The following is a 23,985-nucleotide window of genomic DNA, read 5'->3' on the forward strand; positions in this document are numbered from 1 at the left end:
TGCTATAAGAAATTTCTGCCCATAGTATAACAGTTTTCCACTTAGTCATCTGAATTCACTGGGACCGTATTTACAAAATCTAGTAATACTTAAATGTAGAAGAGCTTTTTCTAGAGCAAGATTGAACAGATTAACGTAACCCATATTAAAGGGCATTTTAAAAGAATTCCACTGTAAAATGGTGTATGCCCATATATAGTGGGTAGTGTTGGAACAGTAGAATATATCTATTGTCCAAAGAAAGTAGCCTAAGTTTCTCAGGGTCAGCAAGAAACAGACACACAGACAGACACCACAAACTCACCAGATGCTCAGACCCCTCCATGGCAGGAGGGGGAGAGAGAAAAAGTATTTTTAAAACCGAGGCTTGAATCTAGGAAAAGAAGCTGAGAAGGAGAGAAGGGGGGGCAATGGTGATCTGCGCTCCAACACATATAGCCACACTCTAAAACAACACTCTCAAGGCAGGACTGCAGGGAGAGAACCAGGGAGAGAGTCTTGGTTTCGGTGCAAACCTTGAGACTAAGAGATTCTTGCCTGTTTTTGGTTCAGAGCTCCTACACGTCACTCCAGCTGCATTCATCTGCCCATTCCGGGTCTAGGATGTCTTCTCTCCCAGGGCCAGTTCTAAAGGGCGGCCAGGTTGGGCACTGGCCCGAGGGCCCTGGAGCTACAGGAGCCCCTGAGCGGCCGTTGAGGGGCCCTCCGCTCCCGTTCTGTGATCTGTGTCCTCCCACACCCCATCTTACCTGTCATTCGGCTTTTTAGCATTGCCCTTAATAAAGATGGTGGCCGCAGCTTCCCTAAGGTACTGAAGCCGCTGCCGCCATCTTAGTTAATGGCAGAGATATGCACGCATAGCACGCACATGTGCCATCAACAAAGATGGCGGCGGAGGCTTCATTCCCCTTAGGGAAGCCACGGCCGCCATCTTCATTAAGGGCAATGGTAAAGACTAGACAGGTAGGGGGTGCGGAGGGCGTGCATGCGCACACCCACCCACTGGGGGCCAGGGCAAGCTGATGCCCAAGGGCCCCCGCATGCCTGGAGCCGGCCCTGGCTCCAGTTATGTCTAATACCATACAAAGATGTTTGCATTTTGAGGAATTAGTACAAAATTCCAACAAATACTTGAACAGAATGCCAACACATATTGATCCATTGAAGGGCAGTTTACACTATACTAGAAGGAATCTCTTTCTAGAAACGGTTATACCTCAATCCAGTTTTCAACAAAAAACCCTGAGGGGTACCTTGAAATTGAAAGCCTGATTAAATAATTATAAACATTGATTTGGAATTTTAATCTGGAACGTAGAATGTAAGGGCCACATAAGAAGGAAGGAAGCATAAATGTATAATTCTTCCATCTGGGTCATCTGAAAATTGCATCTGCCTTGAGCACACATACCCCTGGCTAACATGAGCCTCACCCTGATTGCCCATAATGACTAAAAGAAACTATAACTGAATTAAAGCACAACAGATAATCGTCATGCAGATAGAGAACATTTATTGTAGGGAGGAAAGGAATGCATGAAAGCATTTCTAAAGTGAGCAGCTTCAAAAAAGTCAACAAGCCATTTTGTGCAGGAGAGTGAAATGACAGGTAAATTAAAATGACTCTAGACAAAGACCTTCTCTGGAAACTGGAAGCATCATCACTTTTGCAGGTCTGAAGAATATTCAGAGATCCATCAAGGGATGACAAGGGGACATTTTCTGCATTCTCTTATCATATCAGTGTTGCAGCAGGTCATTATTTCTTCTGATTGCAATTTGTTTGTTATCATGATGTGTGAGTCTTGTGTGTTTGTTATCATGATGTGTGTGTATGTCTGTCCTGTTGAGACACACTTCCTTCTTTAGTCTCTCTTTCAAATCCATTCTGCCTCATTCTAATCTGATTTCTTATTCAGGTCCTAATCTGATCAGTTAAATCTGAAGCTCTGGAATGGGAAACATAAAGAATGGGTGCAGCTTTTGTTTCTTTTCACATAAACGGATAAAACTTGCAGACATATGACCAGACTGGAGTGAACATGACAACTTTAAAGATGTTCTGTTTTCATGTATTTTAAAGTCTGTTTTTATGATGTTTTAATGTGTTTTTAGTGCTTTTGTTTGCCACCTTGGGCTCCTACTTGGAGGACGGGTGGGATATAAGTCTAATAATGAATAAAAAATAAATAAATAAATAAAATTTCAAGTATATTACCAGAGTGAATTAATGATGACAGATTTCAACTAGGATCAAGGGTTTTCCTGGAAGGAATATTTATTCATGTATTAATTTTTTTGAAAAAAAGAGGAAAAGTTTCTATCAATTCCTTCAGGAGTGGATGAAAATTACAGGCATGGCCATCCCTACTGAGGTCGTGAAGTCTGCCAAATTTCAGAAATATCGGGGCTTTTCTCATAAGGATAGACTTAAATATTTGGAAAGGAAAACCAGAAGAAGAAATTACTTTTCCTCCCTTAGTTTGTTTCTGGGCAGTCAGACTGAGAACTGGGGCCATGCGGGAGGTGCCCCAGGGTAAGAAATATATCAAAGTTCAAACAAATAGGTCCAGGGGTTAAGATGCGGTGTAATTTCACCTTTGTGATAAAGAAACTAGGAATGTCACAGATTGTTCTGTCACATGCTCTTTGCCAAAAGTTTCCTCTTGGAAGTAAAACGAGAGCATACTGTGAAATTTACTTTTATGTAATGAAAATCAATAATTGGGAAAGAGTTATGCCATCCCAGTAGGCTAAAGCCCCCTCTTAAACCTTGCTGTCATATCCAAAGCTAGGAAGCAAATGCCACCCCTGTCCCTTCAACCAGGGTGAATTTCCCTCCCATCATTAGAGGAGGAAGTCTGCAGAAGTTTCTTCCATCAGGAGGAGCAGGTGAGAACCTCTTTGGACCAGCAGGGAGAATCATACCTGGGCTATTGTTTGAGTTAAGGTGCCACCCCACTCACTTCTCCTCTAAGACGGTCAGAGTCCTGGCCACCCACGCTTGGGCAGCGAGGGCGTTGCAATTTCCTTTTTTAAAAGTAGGAATTGTTGGAGGTGTTCCCCTTGGCCATTGCTGCCTCTCTTTTTTTAGCCTTATGTGATTGTCTCACAGTGGCCAGACTTGGGAAGATAGAAACATGTCTTATACTGGGCCAGACCCACTGGTGCATCTACACTGAGCAGCAGCAGCTCTCCAGGGATTCATGCAGGGGTCTGTCCCAGCTCAACCTGGAGATGCCAGGGGTTGAACGTCACACCTTCTGCATGCAGAACAGCTGAGCTACGGCCCATTCCTCATATCTCCCTCCAGATCTCCTCATCGCTCCCAGCTTCAGGTAGATGTGAAATAGCATCTGAGAGAGTATAATGCCCTGGGGCATGTCATAAGCCTCCAGGGGCCAGGGGTTCAAGAAACTCTCAGCCTGTACTACCTTCTGGAATCTCTGGCATCTCTTGCTGGGCACCAAGCACAGCCTTAAAAAATAAAGAAGCTGATGTGAGGTAAGGACACCGTGTTTATTGGAAAGGAAAGAGTTCCCACCCATGTAACTTTGTGCATGTACATATGCAACAAAGACAACAACGCTCACACAGACCCACCAAGGATAGTCTTCTGACAGTGAAATGACAAGCGGAGAGGAGGGGAAGGAGAAGGGCTGTAGCAGCAGATGCTGTGCTCATGAGGAAGTCCAAGTTCCATTTGTAACAAACCATCATCTCATCTTGCGCTTAAAGCCCATTCTCAAAAACTCCAATATGAGGGGAAACGTCAGAACACCATGGTTTTGCCTCATTAATTTGAAATCATGATGAAAATGATACATTTAAGATGTTTGAACTGTTTTTTATAAAAAAGAACAAAAAAACTATGCATTGCACTCTGTTTATTGGATAGATTTTTTAAAAAATAAAAAATTGAGCAGCTCTGTCACACACACCACAACACATTCTTTGCTCTGTTGAATCATCTTTGATGCTTTGTGGGAGATTCCTAGTTGCAGGATGTTCCAGATGAAATTGGATTCTATACTAGAACAGAATGTCAAACCACATTGATCCGTTGAGCGCCACCTTACAGAATACTAGCAGGAATTTCTTTCTAGAAATGGTGATGCCTTGATCCAATTTCAACAACAGTCCTGAGAGATACCTTGACAATGAGGGGAAATAATTTGACAACTCAGCTCAGGTCTTAATATCTGAGGAGGGAGAGTTCAACCCAGATGTTTAATTCTTTTGAAGAGGATGCTGGAATTGGACTTTGGGACCTTACACTATGATCAGACACTATGACTTTACCCTTTTAGTGTTGAACTCTCAACACTCTCTTTCCTAAAATCACTTCTATCTCAAGCAATTCTCACCCAACCGGAATCTAAACCTGATTGCCCCAAATGAGTAAAACATAGGGGGACCACAACAGATCATTTTGATGCAGATAGATGAGGTTTATTGTAGGGGGAAGAGGAGTTCACAAAAGCATTTCTATGATGAGCAGCTTCAACAGGTGAACAATACATTTTGTGCAGAAGAGTGAAATGACAGGTGAATGAGGAGTAAAATGAGACAAGGCATAGGTACACAGTGAAAAAACAGATCTTCTCAGCAAAGCGGGAGCACCATAAACCTTGCAGACCTGAGAAATATTCAGAGATCCATCAAAGAATGATAAGTGAATTTGGGATCCCATGCATTTTGGTCAAAGTGTCTTCAGGTTGCCTTGAAAGAAAGGAAGAAAAAAGGTCCATATCTAAGAGAATTGGAGGGAAACCTAAATGAAGCTTTGAGCAGGCAGGTGTAGGTACGAGTGTCAGAGGTGATGAGCAATCATAGATCCAGTCTACTCTTGTTTATCTGGATGGGGAGGCTCAACATTTCTGGCACAAATACCCATACAATCATCAGCTGTGAATCCATTTTGTGCAATTCGGGTACCATTCCATTCCATTCCTGTGATGATCATGTTCCCATTCAATGAAGGGGTGAGCTCATCCTGCACAGAGCACAGGACCTGTCACCCGAGGAGATGTGAGCTTGTGCTGGGATTGTAAAGAAATGAGTTTGGTTGCATCAGCGGTGGTAAATGTTTAGGAATGAACCAGTGCCAGTATAGTGGGTAGGGATTATGAACAGGCCCATGAACTATGGCAAGAATGGGCTGTGGCCCTGGCAGTGGCTGGAGCACTTCCATCACTCTGATGTTGATAGATGACTTTCCAGTCGAGAAAGAATCTGGGGGAAAAGGGAATGGAATCATTTAAGCTTGTGAATGTTGACATGCACTTTAATGCTTGTTCAATTTTTGATTGTTTCTTCGATTTATATCCTGACCTTCCTCCCAGAAGGAGACCAGGGCGGCAAACAAAAACACAAAAAGCAACCAAACACATCTTTACGACATATGAAAAAACATATTTAAAAACACATTGAAACAGCTTTAAAAGCTAATCAAATCCAATCTTATTTTAAGAAGATACCCAGCTTTAAAAACATTTTGGAAAGCAATTTTGGAAAGCAGTTTTGGAAAGCAATTCCAACAGAGAATCAGACTAGAAAAGATAACAGAGACTGCATCTGTTTAATATTTAAGGGAAGGGAATCCCAAAGGGTAGGTGCCACCACACTAGACGTCCACTCCCTATGTTATGTTGAACAGACAGCCCAGTATTTGGAACTATTTGCAGAAGCTATGGTAAAAGAAATCATTATGCAAGAGTTTTATTTATTTATTTATTCATTTATTCATTCATTCATTCATATGCATATACAGCAGGGCGAGGTAATACGTCATCCGGAGGTGAGGTGTGAGAGGGCCGATCTTTACCGGCCAGACGGTGTACATCTGTCTGACCTAGGTATTGATCTGTTTCTTTCTGATATGCTGAGTGCCCTGCATGAAATAATTTGTCACAGGTGGGGCAAGAGGGACTAAGCAGAGGATTTGTCCTCTTCTGTGGCTGATTGGGGTGGAATTTAACAAGGTAGGGTTGGGTGACCACCCTTAGGCACCCTTTAAGGTGATTGGTGGGTTCTGAGGTCTGCCTTCCAGGTTGTGTGGCTGGTTGGCAGGATAAGGCTCACCTTTGGGGCTAACCTGTAATACCCACTCAGAGGTTGTGCGGCCCTGAGGGGGGGTGGATCTGGAAGGCCTCCCTAACCACCCTGCGGGGATGGGGCCCAGAAGAGGGAATTGGGCTTGGCTCGCCTCCCTTTTCCCATGGCAGGATTCCCTCGCCCAATGGGGGTGAGATAAGTCCCACACTTGGCCCTGCAGATCATTCTACCATGCAATCAAGCATGTAATTGGCTTCATCCAAATCAACGTGGCCCTTGATTTACCCACGCCTCATCTTGTCTTGCCTCTTCATTTCCTGGCTATGCGCTGCAATCCCATCCACCTAAGATTGGGCATACAAAGGTATCTATTCTGCTTTACACAGAGGATGCAGTTTTAATTTCTCAAACTCGGCTGGGTCTCAAGAGATTACTGCGTGGCTTTGTGGAGTATGGAAAAAAAACCTTCTTACAATTAATTATGCTAAATCCAAAGTATGGGTATTCTCTAAGAGAAAGGTCAGGTATTCTTGGTCCTTGGGAAATGACAGAATTGAACAGGCTGATTCCTATAAATACCTGGGTATTTGGTTCCAAGAAGCAGCAAGATGGAGAATTCAGGAAAAATATGCCAAGGCTAAAGCAGAGCAAAACATGGGTGCAATGACCCGCTTCTTCACAAAGGGTGAGGTTTTTTTTTCCAGCGGCCATCCGTGAAGGAACTCAATCCTTTTTTCTTACGTGCACTTTTGGTGTCCCCAGACGTGTCTCTGAAGCCACTCTTAACTTAGAGGCTGGCCTTCATTCCCTAAAATGCTCAGCTTGGATTTATGCTATCCACTTTTGGCTTTGGTGCTGTCTTGTGCTCACCCACAGCTCCCTCACATCTCAGGTAATGAGAGATTCCTCTGGGCCATCCTGGACAAAGGCGGTGGCGAAAAAGGTTATTTCAGTAGGCCTTCTGATCTGCTCTCTATGGACCTTGAAAGTGCTAAAGTGATTGTCAAACAGAGGCTAGTGGATATCGATATCCAAGAGCTCTCTGCAGCTGCACAAGGTCCCTATTCCCCCCAGTCATTGGGTCTACCAGGTCTTCCTTGCAAAGATGGGATGCACTACCGAAGTTGGTTATTTATTCCCGACTATAGGAGCTCATTCTCTCTGGCCCGATTTAATGTTTTACCTTCCAAACTTCTGGATGGCAGATACAATAAAATTCCAAGCAACAACAGATGTTGCCCCTGTGATAATGACGAAGTGGAGTCTATCTCACATGTGTTGTTCAATTGAATTTATTACGAAGGGGCCAGAAAAGATCTAATACACCCTTTTACGCAGCTTTTCCCAGGCCGTTCCTCTGAGTCCCTTCTGACTGTTTTACTTGAGGGTTCAGATTAGGAAATTACTGAGCACGTGGCAAAATTCCTGAACTTGGCCATTTTGACCAGACCCCGTATGATTGTTAATAGCAATTAAACGAATTGGGTTGTTTTTACAATCTAGTATGCTGTTGGTTGTAGACTGTGTTGTTATGTAGTCTTTTATTTCATAACATCTAATATTATCTTCTGTATTTGTGTTCTGTTGACTGTAAATAAAACATTTGATTGATATGTAACTATATAGCTAAAGTGCTTTGGAATATCAATCAGCGTCTCAAAATGTTACACTAACAATGGCATATCAAAGAAAAGAATGTCACACTTTCCAATTACAATATTATTTACAGCAGACAGCTTGATGCCGTATCATGTTTCAATCTTGTAACGGACTGAATTTACGATGTGCTCTTAACGTTTTAATGTGGTCTGGATGTTATCTAAGAACACCTCTGACTCAATAGTTGAAAGTCAGGAAACAGTATAAATGCTCTCACCATTTCAGTCGTTTCCACCAGTGTCTTTTGGCTTCCCTAAGTTTCTGTGGCTCACCTTTTCCTGCTGTTGGTAAGTTGTCTTTAAATACATCCTTTGTGAGAAGAGAGTAGGAAGGCACTTGGTTCCTCTGGAGCATATTTGCTTGGGATTTTGGTTTGGGAAATTGAATTTGGAAAGAGGCAAATGAGAAAGCTAGGATATTTGGAGGTTTGACTCACAGACATGGTGTGTACTGCTATGAAAATGGAAGGATATGTTTTCTGCTGGAATGGTGTGATGAATTTGTTTTTGCATGGATGTGTGACCTAATCCAGTGGCATCAAGTTCATTATTAGCAATGGACATCCCACTGTAGAGTAACTTCCATTAAACTCAATGAGGTTTGCTTCTGAGTAGGCATAGATAGGAATTCACTGTCAATCTAGGAAAATTTGCAAGTGATATGCAAGCTTCTCTTATGCAGACAAGGTGGTCCCATTTGCATCTTCCAAACAACAAGGAAAGGAAAATTTTTGATGGTAAAAGAGTGGCATATTAGAAATTTATTTCTGCTCTTTGGAAAAAAAGGGAGTTGTTGCAAGTGGGGCAAGAGCACCTTCTTTTGTGTGTATTCCAGAAGGAAGAGAGAGTTAGGGTCTTCCAGCTGGCTAGGCTTCCCTACCTTGACCTGCTCTCTTCTCTCCCTAACTTCCTTCTGTTGTAGCCTGATATGCTCAGGAAAGCTGTCCTGCCCCTCCTTCCTTTGTTCTCCGAGGAGAGAGGAGACACCTTTGACTTTGCTCTCTCTCCTGAGCCATGAGGGCAATACCAAAGTCTGGGCATTACACCTCCAACTTAGTTAGTTAGAACTAGGTAAGCTTTTCCTATCTACTATGTAGTAGCTTTTCTTATTTTACTAAGTCTTACGTCTCATTGATCTAAGTGCAGGGTAAAAGCCTTCTACCTAGGTAAATACACACACACAGAGCTCAGAGCACGGAGGATCTCTGCATATATATACGTATTTCCATCACAGAGTCAACCAAAACTATAGGAGGCACTTTGAAAGGAACCCATCCTGAAGAGGCAGCTCTAATCTCTCTGCAAAGCAAGAGATGCTTTGGGAACCTTGCCTTCCTGCCCTTTAGGGATTGTGTAATGTGTGGTAGTGGTTAAGGTGCTGGACTATGACCTGGGAGACCAGGGTTCCAGTCTCCACACAGCCATGAAGCACACTGGGTGACCTTGGGCCAGTCACTGCCTCACGGCCTCAGAGGAAGGCAATGGTAAGCCACGTCAGAATTGACTTGAAGGCAGTACATTTACATTTATTTAATGTGTACTGCCTTCAAGTCGATTCTGACTTATGGCAATCCTATGACTAGGGTTTTCATGAGGCTGAGAGGCAGTGACTGGCCAAAGGTCACCCAGTGAGCTTCATGGCTATGTGGGGATTCAAACCCTGGTCTCCCAGGTTGTAGTCCAACACCATAACCACTCCCTTTTATCTCTCCCTCCCCTTCCAAAAATAAGCAGGAGGCTTTCTCCACTACCTCAAAATGCAGTCCAAGTCCAACGTAACCCTGGAGTAAGCCCCATTTAATTTAATGTAGGGATAGTTAGCACAGCAACCTTAGTCAACATGTTCATTGTGGTTCATTGAACAACAGATGGGAACACGGGGAGTAATAGCATCAGACCGAAATAACAAATGGCGGAGAATATTTGGCAACTAGAGTTTGGAAACTGTGTGTGTGTGTTGCCAAGCAATGTTTGCAAAAATGGTTCTGTTGGGGAAAGTGCGCAAATAAATAAATATATCAGTCAAAACTACATATGAGTTCCTGCTGGGAGGAAGGGTGGGATATCAATCAAATAATAAATAAATTAATTAATTAAAATTATGAGAAATTCGTACTAATATACAGGGGAATTTCCATGAGGACTTTTTTTTTGTAAGGAAAATTGCTGCAAAAATGTTGAGAACTAAATGTAAGGTTGGAAAAATGAGAAACTCAGAGGACCAAAACTGACAGCATTTTCAATCCCTCTATATATGAAAAATCTCAGAATGTTTCCAGAAAACGGCTTCTCAGAATTATTGCCTCAGCTCAAGTTTGAACATCTTCGTGCGCTGGCTGAGCATCCATACCCTAGAACATCTCTGAATTCCACCACCACCTACATGCAGATCATGGTATAAGGTCCTGCCTTAGGTTTCTGAAAGAGGAACCACAGCACCACCACTGCGCATATAATGTTATACTCGCCCTATGTTAACAGAAACTCTGTATTTTGCATGCAGACAATCAGTTTGCATTTGTCCATGATTTTTGTCAGCGAATGGGGAGAATTCCAGTTCATCTAAATGGTCTCAAGTCACCTGGTCCCAAGCTGTGTAGGGCTTTGCACACCAGCACCAGCACCTTGTTTGTTATTCCTTCATGTATCCTGGCAACTACAACATAAAACCATTGAATCCTTGACCTGTGAATCTTTCAAATATTTTCAATTTCATTTGCAGAGGACCTTCCTGTCCTCTAAGAATCAGCAGAATAATATACATCTCTCTACAAAAGAGATTCCCACGGTGGGAATGTATATATATATATATATATATATATATATATATATATATACATACATACACTTACCTAGAGTAGGAAGAGCAGATATTCCGGAGACAAGAGTTGGTGAATGACACTGTTAAGAAGACCTTCTGGGGCAGTGACTTTTATATGTTTTCTTTCAGACCATCGACAGCTTGATCCACCCTCCGAAAGTGCAAACTTTGCACGCATCCGGCTTAGATCATACTAATTAGCATCTCAGGAACCACAGCCCAGGCCGCTGGGAGTCCCATAGACTGGGTCACAAGAACATCCCCTTTCATTTTGAACTAAGAGATAAGTACATTTTGTCTTCTATTTCATTTTGGGCGTCTTGGTATTCTCGTTAATTACTTTTGAGCATCAGTCATGTTGTCCTTGCTACTTCAGAGCCATAACAACCGATGGATGACCGCAAAGTTTCGCGTGGTGGGTGTGGTGTTTGCCAACTCAGCCCTTTCCTGGTCCATGTTTCTGCAGAGTGCAGATATGCTTGGCGTCTCCTTAAGGCGCTGGTCTTATCACCGCAGCAATCTAAGCGGCTAACAAAGCAAGAGTTCTAATTAAACTGTGCCTCTATGACATTGAACAACAAAGCAATTTGGCTGCTACAAGAAAATTCTGCCCATAGTGCAACAGTTTTCCGCTCAGTCATCTGAATTCACTGGCACCCTATTTACAAAATCTATTAATTGTTAAATATAGAAGAGCTTTTCCTAGAGCAAGATTGAATATACTACCGTCAGCCATAGTAAAAGGGCATTTTAAAAGAATTCCACTGCAAAATTGTGTATGCCTATGTGGAGATGGTAGTGTTGAAACAGGAGCCCATGTAATGCTATTCTGCTCTTCCTAGAAAGATTTGAGAAGTGAGCTGATTACTCCATTGTTGTCATCTTTCCCAGGGCCTTCAACTAACTTGTATGTGTGTTTTTGTGTTGCAGACCAAGAGCAGAGGTGTCAGAAGTGCCTGCAAAATGTTTAGCGGATGCCATTAGAATGACATCTAGAATGGTACCTTGAGTTTTAATCTGATGTAGGGTTTTTGGTTTTTTAGTTGATGGTTTTTGGATATATCAGTGGCTTGTGGCTAATGCAGATAAAGGATTTGAACTTGGTGTCTCTTGTTCAGGGGTAGCTAAGGCACTGGCCCTAGCTGGCATTAGAGCAAATAAGAAAAAAAGAGGGGGAACCCCAGAATGTCAAAAAAGGGAAAGTCCAAATTTATATTTTTTTCTTTATTGATTTCTATAAAAGAGAATAAATTTCTTTCAAATACCCAACGTGTTTCAGCCCTACACAAGGGCTTTCATCAGGGGATTTAAGTTGTTAAAGTACTTTATTCAATAGAGTTTTCTATCTCACTTTTGCTGTGAATGGCATCAATGTCTTTATCAATGTCTTTATCTACGAATGTCCACACCTCGTATTTTTTGATTGGCATTAGAGCAAAGACAGCAGGGGGCTTATCCAATTCGCCACATGGCATATTGGAGGGAAGGTGGGGATGTACAGGAGATTATTGCCAAAGTCATCCTAGATACAGGATGGCATGGGGTTCCTGTAACTTTTCAATTAGCGTGAGGGGGGAAATTGGGGAAATTGCAAGCCTTCTCTTCCTTTATTTTTGAGAGTCATTTTGATCCAAAATGTTTCGAGCAGAGACAAAGGGAAAGGACCAGACTAAGGGGAACAGGACTAGGGTTCAGTTTCACAGACAAGGGATCAGTGGAATTTCAGAAGAAGGGTGTGCTTGATGAGATCAACTATGAAATACTTTGACTCGGGAGAAGCCTGGACATGTAGCAAATGTAGGTCCTTCCTAGGGATTGACTCTTGGAAGGCAGCTTTAGGAGACAGCTGTGATGCCATCTGTGTTTGGGTTTTGGAGGTGTTGCAAGGATCCATCTTGCCTCAAATGCTATTCAGTGTCTCCATGAAGCCCCTTTGTTTCTCTTTTAATATGTTGTACAAATTGCTGCATTTGTGGAGAAAAGCATACCAAAGGGTAAGCAAAAAGGAACCATCTGCTCTAAGCTTGGTCATGATTCATATAAAATAAAAAATAATATTATAGCTCTGATAGGAATTAAGTAATTCTGTGGATAATGTATAGGAGTCTAAATATTTGCAAATACCAGAGAGCCATACAGCAATAACAAGTCCAATACATAAGCAAAATGAAAGGGATTTCCCAAATGCAATCAGGTGCTGCCCATGAGTGAACTGATCCTTCATAGGAACCTGTAGGTATAATGAAGTTTTTCCCCCCTTTCCAATGAATTGTGTATCTGTCAGACTTCAATGGGCAACCATTGGGAAGGAACAGGCTGAAGCTCAATCCTGATAAAACCGAGGTGCTACTTGTGGGTGACAGGGGAAGGTTGGGAGACGTTGACCTGATGTTCAATGGGGTGAGATTGCCCCTAAAGGACCAGGTCCGCAGCGTCGGGGTTGTTCTTGATTCCAAGCTGTCCATGGAGGCTCAGATTTTGGCAGTGAGCCGGGCAGCTTGGTATCAACTACACCTCATACGGAGGCTACAACCCTACCTCCCAATTCATCAGCTCCCACTGGTAGTACATGCCCTGGTCACCTCTCGATTAGACTACTGCAATGCGCTCTACGTGGGGTTACCCTTGAAAACAGTCCGGAAACTACAACTGGTGCAGAATGCGGCAGATAGTTTGCTTACAAACAGCCGCCGCCGTGATCACATCACGCCAGTGTTATTTCATCTACATTGGCTTCCAGTTGTTTTCCAGGGCCAATTCAAGGTGTTGGTGTTAACCTTTAAATCCCTATACGGTCTCGGCCCAGTTTACCTGAAGGAGCACCTCCAGTACCAGCAATTAAGCCGCCCGACTAGATCAGCCACACAGGGCCTTCTCTCAGTCCCACCAACGAAAACAGCTAGGTTGGTGGGGACTAGAGAGAGGGCATTCTCAGTGGCGGCCCCCACTCTCTGGAACTCCCTCCCGTTCGATCTCCGCCATGCCCCTTCCCTGGATACATTTCGCTGAGCCTTAAAAACCTGGCTCTTTGGACAGGCCTTTGGGATCCCCGGGGTGGGCTAATTTTTCTATGATTGTTTTAAATTGTTTATTGATTGCCCTACCTTGTTCTATACTGCTGCTATTTAAAATGGTTATGGTTGACTGCATTGTATTTTATTCTGTATTTATATTGTATTTTATCAATTTCAATGTGTACGTCGCCTAGAGTGGCTTCGGCCAGTTAGGCGAGAGAAAAATTAAATTTTACTTCCTTACTTACTTACAACCAGTTCCTGAAGGCAGTTGCCTCCACTTAGGGCTGAACAAATGGCACACTGAGTTCAGGTTCACAGGCACTAGATCTGTGGAAACAGATGTTGGCTGTTTCTTTTAATGGATGACATTGAACAAAGTGAAGCTTGATCCACATAGGGTAGGAGTCCGAGCGAACTAGAGGTTGTTTTCAGATCCACTTAGGACAGAGGTAGGTGACCTGGGCTGTTTTGATGATGTTGAACCCCAGTTCTCATGATTCTCAACCATCATGCATGGGCAATGGTCAGGGATGATGAGAATTATACCCAGCAATTATACCCAGCAATTATACCCAGCTGCCCATGAGTGAACTGATCCTTCATAGGAAGCCTGTAGATATAATGATTTTTTTTCTTTCTTTCCAATGAATTGTGTATCTGTCAGACTTCAATGGGCAACCAGTTCCTCAAGGCAGTTTTCTCAACTTAGGGCTGAACAAATGGCACACTGAGTTCAGGGTCACAGGCACTACATCTGTGGAAACAGATGTTGGCTGTTTCTTTTAATGGATGACATTGAACAAAGTGAAGCTTGATCCACATAGGGTAGGAGTCCGAGCGAACTAGAGGTTGTTTTCAGATCCACTTAGGACAGAGGTAGGTGACCTGGGCTGTTTGGATGATGTTGAACCCCAGTTCTCATGATTCTCAACCATCATGCATGGGCAATGGTCAGGGATGATGAGAATTATACCCAGCAACATCAGGAGTACCAAGGATTCCTCCCCCCACTTTAGGATTTTCTAGCACTCATTTTACACAAACCAGAGTTGGCATATTAAGGTCTTCCTAGATGCACATTTACTTTTTATGTAACTGTATAACTAAAGTGCTTTGGAATGTCATTCAGCATCTTGAAATGGTACACCAACAATGGCATATCTTCAAAGAAAAGAATGTCACATTTTCCAATTAAGATAGTCACCTTTAGGTTATTAATTACAGCAGACAGGCTGATGCAGTATCTTGACCCAATCTCATCATGGGCTGGATTTACTATGTGCTCTTAAGATTTTAATACCTTGATGATCTGAATGTTTGCCCAGAAGAGTGCTGAGTCAATATTTGGAAGTTGGGAAACCATATAAATCCTCTCACCATTTCATTCATTTCCACCAGTATCTTTTGGCTTCCCTCGATTTCTGGGGATCACCTTTTCCTGCTGTTGGTAACTTATCTTAAGAAAATCATTGCTAAGAAGAGAGTGTGAAGGCACTCTGGACTATATTTGCTTGGGAGTTTGGTATTTGAAACTGAATTTGGGAAGAGGCAAATGAGAAAAGTAGGGTATTTTCAGATTCATCTCACAGACTTGGTGTGACTAGCCGAGAAAATGATGATCACTGGAACAGTGGGATAAGTTTGTTTTAGCCTGGGTGGGTGACCTAATTCAGTGGCATCAATTTCATTATTAGCAATAGGCATCCCTACTTAGATCAAGCTCCATTCAACTCAATGGGGTTTGCTTCTGAGTAGGCATAGGTAGTCTAGGAATATTTGCAAGTTATATGCAAGCTTCCCTTATGCGGGCACAAAGCAGTCCAGATTGCATCTTCCAAACAACAAGCAAAATCTTTGATGGTAAAAGAGTGGTGTATTAGGAGGCTGTTTCTGCTCTACAAAAAAAAGGGGGGGTTCCTGGAAGTGGGGCAAGAGCAACTTCTGTTTGGGTTCTTTTGTTTGTATTCCAGAAAGAAGATAGTGTTAGGGTCCTCCAGCTGGCTAGGCTTGCCTACCTTTACCCATGCTCTTCTCTACCGAACTTCCTTCCATTGTAAACTGATATACTCAGGGAAGCTGACCTGCCCCTCCTTCCTTTGTCTTCTTCTTCAACTGTCCAGGCAGAGAGGAGACATCTTTGACTTTGCTCTCTCTCCTGAGCCATGAGGGCAATAGCCAGGTTTGGGCATTGGGCCTCCATCTTAGTTAGTTAGAACTAGGTATGCTTTCCCTATCTACTCTGTATTTCTATAAATAAAGTAGCTTTTCTTATTGTGATAAGTCTGAGTGCTCTAAATGCAGGGTAAAAGTCTGCTACTTTCATAAATACACAAATGGGCACAGATGCAGCTCAGACCACTGAGGATCTCTGCATATATATACATATTTCCATCACAGAGTCAACCAAAAATACAGGAGGCATTTTGAAAGGAACCTGTCATGGAGAGGCAGCCCTAATCTCTCTGCTAAAGCAAGACATGCTTTGAGACCCTTGCCTCAGGGCTCTTTAGGGATTAGCATTTGCTGACACAATTGAGCTGTTTGTTCTTCATCATCACTACCCAACATTCCCGCATCCTCCCCTGTCTGTTGGAGTCCCCATATCAATTTTGGATGTTGGGAGATCCCCATTCCTCCTGAGCAGAAACCCTGACCAGAGATATGGAGGGTTCTCAGCCCATAGCTTTCCTTTTCATTTATCTGAAATTCATTTGCCAGCGCTGATGCAACCAAACTCATTTCTTTACAATCCCGGAACAAGCTCACATCTCCCCTGGTGACAGGCCCTGTGCCGCATGCAGGATGAGCTGGCCCCTTCATTGAATGGGAACATGATCATCACAGGAATGGAACAAAATGGCACTCGAATTGCACAAAATGTATTCACAGCAGATGATTGTATGGGTCAGACAAACAAGAGCAGACTGGATCCATGATTGCTCATCACCTCTGACACTCAGACCTACACCTGCCTGCTCAAAGCTTCCTTTAGGTTTCCCTCCAATTCTCTTAGATATGGAGCTTTTTTCCTTCTTTCTTTCAAGGCAACCTGAAGGCGCTTTGTCCAAAATTCAAGGGATCCCAAATTCACTGCTCATTCTTTGATGCATCTCTGAATATTCCTCATGTCTGCAAGATTTATGATGCTTCCACTTTGCTGAGAAGCTGTCATTCTCTGTGTACTTATGCCTTCTCTCATTTTACTCCTCATTCATCTGTCATTTCACTCTTCTGCACAAAATGTATTGTTCACCTTTCTGAAGCTGCTCAACATGGAAAGGCTTCCCTGCACTCCTCTTTCCCCTACAATAAACCTCATCTATCTGCATCCAAATGATCTGTTGTGGTCCTCTTATGTTTTAGCAGAGCTTGGAAGTAAATAGTTACAAATAACGAGTTACTTGTAATTTATTACTTTTTTGAATAACGAGTTGGTAACGTCATTACATTTTGCTGGTAATAGAATGACTAGTAACTTCATTACTTTTTTATTTATTTATTTATTTATTTAATTAATTAAGCTTATATACTGCCCGACTAGCAACAGCTCTCTGGGTGGTGAACATTAAAAATACAATAAAAATAACAGAAAACTGTACACAAAACTGTACAGTCTAAAATCAAAATATAATAATTTACAATTAACAGGAATTAAAATGCCTCAGAGAAGAGAAAGGTTTTAACCTGGCGCCGAAAAGATGATAGTGTCGGCGCCAGGCACACCTCCTCGAGGAAACCATTCCATAGTTCGGGGGCCACCACTGAGAAGGCCCTAGATCTTGTCACCACTCTCCGGGCTTCCCTATGAGTCGGAACCCGGAGGAGGGCCTTCGTAGTAGACCGTAATGTACGGGCCGGTTCATATCGGGAGAGGCGTTCTGACAGATATCGTGGTCCCGCGCCGTATAAGGCTTTATAGGTAAGTACCAACACTTTGAATCTGGCCCGGAAGCATATTGGAAGCCAGTGCAAATGGGCTAGCACAGGTGTTATATGCTCAGACCGCTTAGTTCTTGTTAGCAGTCTGGCTGCCGCATTTTGCACTAGCTGTAGCTTCCGAATCGTCTTCAAAGGTAGCCCTATGTAAAGCGCATTGCAGTAGTCCAGACGCGAGGTTACCATAGCATGTACCACTGATGAGAGGTCCTCCTTACTCAGATAGCGACGTAGCTGGGCTACCAACCGAAGTTGGTAGAATGCATTCCGGGCCACCGAGGCTACATGAGCCTCAAGTGTGAGGGAAGAGTCTAAGATGACTCCCAGACTACGCACCTGTTCCTTTAGGGGGAGTGTAACCCCATCCAGGACAGGGTATATATCCACCATCCGATCAGAGAAACCATCCACCAACAGCATCTCAGTCTTGTCAGGATTGAGTCTCAGTTTGTTAGTTCTCATCCAGTCCATTGTCGCAACCAGGCAACGGTTCAGCACGTCGACTGCCTCACCTGAAGAAGATGTAAAGGAGAAGTAGAGCTGCATGTCATCAGCATACTGATGACAACGCACTCCAAAACTCCTGATGACCGCCCCCAGCGGCTTCATATAAATGTTAAAAAGCATGGGAGACAGAACCGAACCCTGCGGGACCCCACATTGGAGAACCCACGGTGTCGAGCAATGTTCCCCAAGCACTGTCTTCTGGAGACGACCCGCTAAGAAGGAGCGGAACCACTGCCAAGCAGTGCCTCCAACTCCCAATTCCTCAAGCCTCTCCAGAAGGATACCATGGTCAATGGTATCAAAAGCCACTGAGAGGTCAAGGAGAATCAACAGAGTTACACTCCCTCTGTCTCTCTCCCGACATAGGTCATCAAACAGGGCGACCAAGGCAGTCTCAGTGCCAAAACCAGGCCTGAACCCCGATTGAAATGGATCTAGATAATCGGTTTCATCCAATAGCGCCTGGAGCTGGTAAGCAACCACACGTTCCAGGATCTTGCCCAGGAACGGAACATTGGCTACTGGTCTGTAGCTGCTGACATCCTCTGGGTCCAAGGAAGGTTTTTTCAGGAGTGGTCTCACTGCCGCCTCTTTCAGACAGCCAGGGACCACTCCATCTCGTAAAGAGCCATTAATCACTTCCTTGGCCCAGCCAACTGTTCCTTCCTTGCTAGTTTTAATTAGCCAAGAGGGGCAAGGATCCAGTACCGAAGTGGTCGCACGAACCTGTCCAAGCACCTTGTCCACGTCCTCGAGCTGTAACGTTTCCAGAGTTACTTTTGGGCGTTACTTGGGGGCAGCAGGTGAAGTCTTCTGCTTCTCTAATTTGTGGATAAAAGCTTGTGCTTCAAATTGAGCTTCTGTGCAGCATCACTCTTCCCTCGTGCTCTATGGATGCTTAGGAGGCGACAAGGGAGAGCAAAACAGGTGGAGAAAACAATTGTTTAAAAATGGACAGGTGTGGAGGGAGAAAAGAGCTGTAGGGCAAGGAGGCAACAGAGAAATAGACACGAAGAACTGGCTGCGGAGATGAGAGATGACGATGACGACTTGTGTGTGTGTGTGTGTGTGTGTGTGTTTGTGTGTGTGGTGAGCAAAGCTCAAGATGGCTTCTACACTTTGATTTCAAGTGAATTACCTTTCCACTTATAAAAGTTTTTTTTTTTAGGTTGGGCTTGATGCACAAGAGAATGCAGCATTGGCTTAGTGTTTCTTGACCCCATTTCCCGTGGAGGCTTATGGGGTGCCACAGGGCACTATACTGCCTCAAACACTATTTTACATCTATAGGAAGCTGGGAGATATCGTTAGGAGATTTGGAGGAAGATATGAGGAATGGGCCATAGCTCAGTAGAAAAGCATGGAGAAAGTGCCATGTGCAACCCCTGGCATCTCCAGGTTGGGCTGGGAGAGACCCCTGCATGAATCCCTGGAGAACTGCTGGTGCTCAGTATAGATGCACCAATGTGTCTGGCTCAGTATAAGACATTTTTCTATCTTCCTAAGTCTGGCCACTGTGAGCAAATCACATAAAGCTAAAAAAAAAACCCCAGCCAGGGCCAAGAGAAACATGCCCAACAACTCCTACTTATATATATATATATATAAGTATATATATATATAGCAAAGCCCTCACTGCCCAAGGGTGAGAGTGGGTCCATAAGTGACTGTGGAGGCCAATTCTGGATCCACACAGCCTCCCACAGTGAGGACATAGGTTTCCAGATGGCAGATGGTTGCAATGAGGATTTGTTTGATGTGCATTCCACTTAGCTTGTTTGTCCCGTTCGCCCTGCGTTTGTGCTTCTTTGAAGTCCACAGCACCTTTGATAATAGGCGACCTCCATTTGGGCCGTTCATGGGCCAAGACTTCCCAGTTCTCAATGCTCATGTTACTTTTTTTAGATTTGCTTTAAGAACGTCTTTAAACCTCTTTTGCTGTCCACCAATATTCCATTTTCCATCCTTAAGTTGGGAGTAAAAGTAGCTGCTTTGGAAGACGGTGATCAGGTATTCAAACATCATGGCCAGTCCAGTGAAGTTGATGTTGAAGGAACAATCAGGGAGAGCTACCCATTGCTGGCAAACTCTGAACATCTTGCTAGAGACATCAGCAGGCCACCTGCTGTAGCATTTTGCCAGCCTCCTAATTTATGCAGACTGTTAGTGAGAGCTGTGCTTAAGCCACCTATCACCAATCCTGGGTCTCATCCATGTCACTCCAAACGCTGTATCACCTGTGTGTACCTCAGGGCGACAGCTACTTTTACAAGTACTAGGACAGGCAGGACCTATTACATCAACAGAACATCACCTGCAGGTCCTGCAATATAATTTATCTCATTGAATGCAAAAGACCAGGATGTCATATCCAATAGGTAGGAAAAACCACAACTGACCTATGCACATGCTTCAGAAACCACAAATCGGCAATCTTAACAAAAAAAGTGGAGCAACCAGTTGCAAAACATTTCAACATTGAGGGTCACAGCCTGTTGGACTTTTCTATAACAGCAATAGAGATGCCAACAGACGCAGCAGCATTAACTAAAAGGGAGAACATTTGCATTTATTCTCTGGACACATTGGCTCCATTGAACTCAATGGGGTTTGCTTCTGAGTAGGCATAGATAGGATTTCACTGTCAGTCTTGGGAAATTTGCAAGTGATGTGCAAGTTTCTCTGATGTGGGTGCAGGCGGTCCCTTTTACATCTTCCAAACAACAAGCAAAGGGAAATCTTTGATGGTAAAAGAGTGGCGTATCTGCAGAAACTGTTTCTCTTCTTCAAAAAAAGAGGAGTTGTTAGAAGTGGGGCAAGAGCACCTCCTGTTCGGGTTCTTTCATTTGTATTCCAGAAGGAACACAGATTTGGGGTCCTCCAGATGGCTAGGCTTGAGTACATTTACCTATGCTCTTTACCTGCTTAAATAGGTAAACTAGTATTCAAGTGCACAGCAACATTCACCAGCCTAAATGATTCCACTCCTTCTCCCCCCAGATTCTTTCTGGAATAGAATGTCATCTATCAACTTCGGAGAGATGGAAGTGCTCCTGTTACTGCCATGGCCACAGCCCATTCCTATTCCTATCCCTTAATCTAATTCTCCTGTCTACACACCACACCGGCATCCTCCCCTGTCTGATGGAGTCCCCATATCAATTTTAGAACTTGGCACATACCCATTCCTCCTGAGAAACAACCTTGCCCAGAGATATGGAGGGTTCTCCGGCCCAAGCTTTCCTCGTCCTTTATCTGAAATTCATTTCCCACCACTGATACAACCAAACTCATTACTTTTCAATCCCAGAAGAAGCTCACATCTCCTCTGCAGCGTGTGCAGGACGAGCTGGCCCCTTCATTGAATGGGAACATGATCATCACAGGAATGGTACAAAATGGCACTTGAATTGCACAAAATGGATTCACAGCTGATGATTGTCTGGGTTTGATGCCAGAAATGTTGAGCCTCCCCATCCAGACAAACAAGAGCAGACTGGAACTATGATTGCTCATCACCTCGGACACTCATACCTACATCTGCCTGCTCAAGGCTCCTTCCAGGTTTCCTTCCAATTCTCTTAGATATGGAGCTTTTTTCTTCCTTTCTTTCAAAGCAACCTGAACACATTCACCAAAATTCAAGGGATCCCAAATTCATTTATCATTCTTTGATGGATCTCTGAATATTCCTCAGGTCTGCATGGTTTATGGTGCTTCCACTTTGCTGAGAAGATCTGTTTTTGCCACCACACCAAAGAAGACTCGTGACACAGTTATGGGATAATGTTATATTTATTTAAAATATAACAATTGTATTAAATCCAATTGCTGCCAAATACCAAATTAAAGCAACCTCGGGCAGGTGAGGATACCTATCTGAGAGGGATTCATCCCTCCTGTTTACTGGGCATGTCAGTCTCTTCAGACCATGACTCCCTATCAAAGTATGTGGGTCAACTTATCCCTCCTGATATCTAAGCATGAGGTCTGGCAATGACTCCTGCTCTGTCTGATATTGCAACTGTGTTGGCCCTTGCGAATGAGCAAGTCCTGGCACAATTGCTTCTGTTTTCTTTTCAGTGGCCGAAGCCAGCTGTGTCAATGATGGATATATAGGAGCATACGGATGTGGAGCTAGCTTACTGCCAATACTATTTAAAGCTTCCCCGCATATTTGCAAACTCTGTCGTTCTTTCCTTTGCAAAGCTTCGTCATCCCATACAGAATAGTAGTCCAATTGGCCTGGTTTATTTTGTTCCAAGTACAGCCTAAGTGGTATTAGCCGTCCAAAATCAAAGGAACCGTCTCCTGGCCACTGCTGTTCTGGAGGGAGATTATAAGTAACAATGGCCATCTTTTTTGGCACAACCAGATGAGCTGTCCCAATCTCAACGCAGCCGACAACTTTTCTTTCCCTTTTTGTCCAAATTTTTCTACAATTTGGCCCAATGGACTGTTAGGGTCAATTTTACTTGGTTTTGGTCCCATATCAAAATTCTCTACTTCACACACTCTATGGGGAGGGGAAATAATCAAACACTCCGTCTCTCTGCTTTCTTTCACTAATATGTTCTATTCAGAGAGAGACTTACAAGCACACATCACTCAGAAGGTAAAGCTTATTGAGGAAGTCCAGTGCAGAATGCGGTTTCTTAGTCTATCGGCACATAAGTCACACATCTGAAGTCATGACAAAGGCACAGTAGACTTTTACCCACAATCAGATCTGGCTCATGGCCCTGTTATTTTCTCGGGGTGAAAAAGGGAGGGAAGGTTTCATACAAACATTTCAAACATACCCACTATAGTGTTATACTGTAACTGTTTTTAGGATGCTGCAGGCTTACTCCTACTCTTATGTCCAGGAAATTCTTAAAACAATTTCCATGGTGCCACCAAACCTCTGGCGGGCTTACTTGGAGTGGCCAACCTTTGCCAGCTTACCCCTCACTTTTAATAGAGTACTCTCTTTTGCTGCCTTTTGCAGGCTTTACAAATGTTATTACATTTTCACAATATTTTGGACCTTTCAAGCATACACAACACGCACTCGTTACTCAGAAGACCGGTCCAAGGACCCCCTTCTTGGAAAGCAGCCAACCTGGGTGTGGCATTTCCTGCGGGGGTTAACAGTCACAAGACCTCACCCTGCAGATGGCTCGTCTTCCAGGTATCAACACTCACTTTTTGCACATTCACGGTCCACACATATACCCTCACAAAAACCCAACCTAACCCTACGTTCCACCTCCAGCGCTGGCACTATGCTAATCAAAGAAACAACTCGGCCCTAGAATAAGGGCTGCATGAAATTTAGTAACAGGCCTTTTGCCATTCCCCGCCCCACCCAGAGAAAGCAAAGAAGGGAGAGACGGCTAAGGGGGAATTTACAACATTGGCTCCCCTTACCTTTTTAGTCGGCGTGCCTCTGCTCCTCCATCCTAGGCCTCCTTGGGCAGGAGTTGGGAATGTCCCAGAACCTTGGTGGAACCTCCAATTGTTGCAGGAGCCCAACTGGGCATGCCCCTGCTTAGTTCAATACTGGGAGGTCCTCTACACCAACACTCTCAAGACACAGAATTGATGCTTTGAGTAGATAGCTTTATTTCAAGCAGCTGCTTGGGAGGTTGTCCAGAGACACAATTCTCAAACACAAGCTCTCCGACATGAGTTTTAGACCCACTTTAATACTTTTTCAAAATTGCATGATTACACAATTATCACATGACAATACATACCAATATGTCACTCATTGGCATGAGTTTTCAACACTTGGCATAAACAAGTCACTGAATTGTAAGAAAATATGCAATGTCAAGTTGACTTTTTGCTTCCTGGCAAACAAAGATCTCCCGTCACCCCTCCTCTTGTCCTTTATGACTCCCTTGACAGAATATGGCAAGCAAGCAAGCATTTCGACACTTTATAACTTCCAGCTGTTGCCTTAGTTCCTTTGCACAGAAATTGCAGCATATATTCTAAACAA

At 43.6% G+C, this 23,985-nt stretch overlaps 1 long non-coding RNA gene across 1 annotated transcript; it reads right to left on the reverse strand.

Moving 5' to 3' along the window:
* Positions 1 to 4,430: 4,430 nt before the first annotated feature.
* On the reverse strand, positions 4,431 to 23,652 carry LOC133374732 (uncharacterized). Its single transcript, XR_009759950.1, has 3 exons — positions 23,409 to 23,652; positions 10,568 to 11,064; positions 4,431 to 5,235 (listed from the first exon to the last, which is right to left on the reverse strand). It is a non-coding gene; the product is annotated as an uncharacterized LOC133374732 (long non-coding RNA).
* Positions 23,653 to 23,985: the final 333 nt, after the last annotated feature.

This window comes from Rhineura floridana, chromosome 22 (genome assembly GCF_030035675.1).
Source record: "Rhineura floridana isolate rRhiFlo1 chromosome 22, rRhiFlo1.hap2, whole genome shotgun sequence".
NCBI lineage: Eukaryota > Metazoa > Chordata > Lepidosauria > Squamata > Rhineuridae > Rhineura > Rhineura floridana.